This window comes from Portunus trituberculatus, chromosome 21 (genome assembly GCF_017591435.1).
Source record: "Portunus trituberculatus isolate SZX2019 chromosome 21, ASM1759143v1, whole genome shotgun sequence".
Classification (NCBI taxonomy): domain Eukaryota; kingdom Metazoa; phylum Arthropoda; class Malacostraca; order Decapoda; family Portunidae; genus Portunus; species Portunus trituberculatus.
Genome location: NC_059275.1, coordinates 7742485 through 7747484, shown reverse-complemented (window position 1 = coordinate 7747484; position 5000 = coordinate 7742485). Strand labels below are relative to the sequence as shown.

General features: G+C 52.2%; 1 protein-coding gene across 5 annotated transcripts in view; it reads right to left on the bottom strand.

The window, feature by feature from the left end:
- The window catches only part of LOC123507130, a 181419-nt gene that overhangs the window by 12368 nt on the left and 164051 nt on the right, over window positions 1-5000 (bottom strand). The gene's annotated exons all lie outside the window — the stretch shown is intronic.

Sequence of the window (5000 nt, the reverse complement as noted above, 5' to 3'; positions counted from 1 at the left end):
TGATGCAGGTCATTATGTGGTAAGTGTCTCCTATATCAAGGTCCAAAAAAATGCATAAATAATTAAGTAAAAAAAAACAAACAGAAACATAAGAGTAACATTAAAAGAAAAGTTACATCATTAATGTTACTACTAGTACTACTGCTACCATTACTACTACTACTACTACTATTACTACTACTAGAGTTACAACAGATATCAGTGACGCCATGAATACAAATACAAAAGGTAAACGAAGGAGGAAAATAATAAAGAAATAAAGAAACAAAAACAAAGACTTACATAATGCCACACCACTAAATAACAATACAAAACAAGGTACACTTTCCTGCTACATCTTATCACTATTCTGTATCTTATCACCTCAATAAATAAAACCAAAGCATCTCTCTCTCTCTCTCTCTCTCTCTCTCTCTCTCTCTCTCTCTCTCTCTCTCTCTCTCTCTCTCTCTCCTTTTCCTTCTCTCTCCTTTCCTTCCTCTCTTTCCTTTTCCTTTCTCTTTCCTTTCCCTCTCTCCTTTTCCTTCCCTCTTTCCTTTTCCTTCTCCCTCTCCTTTTCCTTCCCTCTCCTTTTTCTTTTCATTTTCCTTCTCCCCCTCCTTCCTGTCCTTCTCCTTCCTCTCCTTCTCCCTCTACTTCTTCTTCTTCTTCTCCCTCAATGTCTCTCTCTCTCTCTCTCTCTCTCAAAATAAAGATTCAACACGTCATTTGGGTTATTTGTCATGGCCACTCACCTTCCTTACCAACGCTCATTACCTCCTATCCTCCTCCTATCCTCCTCCTCCAAGATAAACACCCTCCATTTGAGCACTGAGAGGGGGACTATACATTCACTCAAGGACACGGAACAGTAGGAAAATTCGAGACGAAGAGAGAGAGAGAGAGAGAGAGAGAGAGAGAGAGAGAGAGAGAGAGAGAGAGAGAGAGAGAGAGAGAGAGAGAGAGAGAGAGAGAGAGAGAGAGAGAGAGAGAGAGAGAGAGAGAGAGAGAGAGAGAGAGAGAGAGAGAGAGAGAGAGAGAGAGAGAGAGAGAGAGGTAGGTCACGCACGTGGTAGCTCCGTGTTTTTCGTGGTGTTACAGTGGTTTAACAAAGTGCAGTGTTGTGAAAATTTCAGTGCTTGAAGTGCTAAGTGTCCTGGTGTCCATGTAAAAGTGTAAGGTGTGCTAAGCCTTGCAATAGTGTTAAAAAATCACTTGAAAAGAGTGTTTGTACCCGTGCAGTGACCAAGACCCGGGCCTGACCTGACGCGAGGCCTAAGGCAGCACACAGTTGCCAAATCTCTCCAAGGTAGTTTTTTTAAACAACCTGTATCTCTCTCTCCGTGGCTGGTTTGGCTTGACTTGTGGGAGAGGTAGTTAGTGTCGTGTGTTTTTTGTGCGCCTGTGGGGAAGTGCTTTGTGTTCTGTGCCAGTGTTCAGTGTCTGTGTTCACGAGTGTGTTAGTGTCGCACGTGTCGTTTAGAACCAACACTCGTTGTCGCCCCCACACCTGGCTTCACAATTCCCCAGGGAATCACTTATCCTCTCCCTCAATGTCTAGCCCCGCCCATCGCCCCATAGCCAGGAGAGACTTGCCTGGCTACCAGCCACAGAATTGGTGTTGCGTTTGTGGCAAAGCAACACTTAAGACTCAACACGTGAGCTGTGACGAGGAAACCTGCCGTAACCTTTGTCACAACAGCTGCCTTGGGGATACGCCAGTCTTCAAGTGTAGCTACACGGAGCAGCTACGACTCCAAGCAAACATCCCGGACCCCGTCACCTACATCATCGAGGAGACTGATACACCCCCAACGCCACTACCGGACGACAGTGGGGAGAGTCAGTGGGAGGGCTTGGAGAGAGGAGAGCTAGTTTCACTAGTTGAGAAGCTCACTGAGGAAGCCTCTCAACAAAACTGTGTGATTAAGTCCCTCCAGGACGACCGAGACTTGATCATACAACACAGAGACGTGTTTGCTGCGGCTCTCAGAGTAGCAGACAGGCTGATAGCGTCAAAACAGCGCCAGACGCAAGTAGCCACACGCTCTCAGGCAGTCAGCGCCCACGCAGAGTCAATTGACGAACACTGGGAGGTGGTTTGTCAGGACTCTGAGAGGTGGAGGACGTGGTGGAGCTCGGATAAACCGCAACAGCTCCGCCACTCAGCTGTTTTCTCAACTTCCACCTTCCCTTCGCCTGCCCGGGAAACAACGACCGCTCCGCCTACCTCCACTGCTTCCATCGCCACACAGAGCGACTGTGACACCTCCCCAGCGTCTACTGTCACTCCTTCTGCCACACAGAGTGACTGCTCGGTACTCACTACCACGTCTACCGCCACACAGAGCAGCAGGGACTCTTCCTCCATAAACACAGCGAACGGAGTAGATCGCGGTGCCTCTGTTCGCCCACGAACCTCTCCTCAGACCACATCAGGAGATTGGAGAAAAAAGAAAACTAAGAGGGAAGTGCAGCAGGACGCGAGGAAGGTGTCCAGCGAAGGACTGAGGACTCACCAGGCCACCAAGCAGACACAAAAGCGAGCCAAGGCAAAAGTGTGTGAGTACTGCTCACGGAAAGGACACACTTCTGCTACTTGCCACGCCAGAACTGACGATTTACGTCAGGAGCGTCTCATACAGCGGCTCCTTACGGTGGAAAGACACACAGCCACACCCTTCCCACCTGCAGCGCCTCAGCCCGCCCACCACCTCACTTCATTTCAGTCCTTACCACAACCTCGCCCACTCCTTCCTCAGCCTGGTATCTGGAATCAGAGCCAGGGGCGGCAGTGGACCACTCCTCTTCACCAGTACCAGCAGTCGGCCGCGGACCCTAACCACCACCTCGGACTAGCAGGCCTCGCTCACTACCATCCCTCACCATGGTACAGCCAGCTTGCCCCGCCGCCAACTAAAGGTCGTCTCTAGCAACGTCCGTGGTCTCCGGACTAACCTTGCAGACTTATACCACAACTGTGTGCAACGACACAATGCAGACGTTGTTGTGGTGACAGAGACATGGCTGAACAGTGAGGTGGAGCCCACGTATGGCAGGATGCAGGGCTTCACCCACTGGGTGAGGAGGGACCGACAGGAGCGAACAGGAGGTGGAGTGGCTGTCTGCTTCAAGGAAGGAATGCAGGCCCAGCTACTCGACATAGACACGCCTCCACTGATGGAGATGATGTACTTCCGAGTAACGCTGGCAGACCGCTCAGCCCTCTTACTGTGTGCCCTGTATCGCCCCCCGCGACAAGGGCCTGACTCACTCCTGTACCTGACTGAGACTTTAGACAACCTGATGATGGCACACAGCTGCAGCCACGTGCTGATTGTGGGGGATCTCAATCACCACCTGGAAAGAGACGCCTACGAGAATCTCCTGAGGTGCAGGGTCTGACAGATCATGTCACCTTCCCCACACATGAACGAGGAGGGACATTAGACCCTGTCATCTCAGACTACCAGGAGGACAAGCTTCAGTGTCATCAGCTGGGGCTCGTGGGCAGCTCTGATCATCACGCTGTACTGACACAGCTGGAAGTGGGCGTGGCTCGGGACGAGGCCACCACCCGCACCATCTGGCTGTGGAACAAAGCAGACTGGGCTTCCCTGCGCCGCGACCTGACCCACACCCCATGGGCCACTCTGCTACAGGGAGGAGCAGAGAGTGAAGCACTTGCACTCACCTCTCACCTTCTCGCCCTCCAGAGACGCCACGTCCCACACAGGGAATACACCACCAGACCGACGGATCAGCCATGGTTTGGCTACCGTTGCCGTGTTGCTGCTGAGGCAAAGTATGCTGCCTGGCTCCGCTACAAGAGGAACCCGACTCGGCGCAACAAGGACTTGCATAGGGCTGCATGCAGGAGGATGGTGGTAACCAGCAAGTGGGCCTTAAAAAAGTGGGAGGAAAGCCTGCGCCGGAAACTGTGTGGCACTGGCGTAGGAAACAAAACTTGGTGGTCCCTTGTTAAGGACAAACAGGAACTGGCCACCAAGAATCCATCCCTCCCTCAGCAAGCAGGACGGTACTGTCGCCACCAGCAGTAAGGAGAGGGCACAGTTGCTGGCTTCCTTGTTTGCTGGAAAAATGAAGGTGGGGAATCCACAGCAGCCACCGCCTCAGCTGGTCCAGCAATGTGAGAAGACTGTCACCATGGTGGAGGTGACGCATCAGCAGGTGAAGCGATTATTGCGGGGCTGGACACACAGAAAGCTACCGGCCCTGATGACATCAGCCCGCACCTGCTGAAGCGATGCTCCCAGGAACTGGCTGCCCCTCTCACCCAAGTCTTCACAACTTGTGTACGGGAAAACGTCTGGCCTTCAGTGTGGAAGGAGGCTCGAGTAGTTCCTGTACACAAAAAGCTCCAGGACGGACCCAAAAAACTACAGACCCATATCCCTGTTGTCAGTGGTGGGTAAAGTGTTTGAGAGGGTCGTGGCAGAGGTGGTGTGTAGCCATCTCAAGGACAATGCCCTCCTCTCAGACCAACAGTTTGGGTTCAGACCTGGAAGGTCAACCTCCGACCTAATGATGCTTCTCACCAGGCAGTGGCAGGACGCCCTCGACGACGGCAAGGACACTATAGTGGTTGCTTTGGACATAGCTGGAGCTTTTGATAAAGTATGGCACAACGGATTACTGGAAAAGCTTCGTGCTAAAGGCATCCAGGGTGGCTTGCTACGACTCCTGGGAAATTACCTGCAGGACAGAAGCCTCAAGGTGGTTGTCAACGGGCAAACATCTGAGTCCCTGCCTGTGGAGGCATCAGTGCCACAGGGTTCAATTCTTGGCCCACTCCTGTGGAATATCTACGTGGATGATCTTCTCCAGCTACTGCCAGGAGTCAAGGCCTATGCTGATGACTGCACCCTCTCCTATACCTATCCACGCCAGGACAGTGGGCGGGCTGCTGAGGCCATCAATCAGCAGCTACGAGTGATAAAGGAGTGGGGTGCTCGCTGGCAAGTGACATTCGCGCCGGAGAAGACACAGGCAATGGTTGT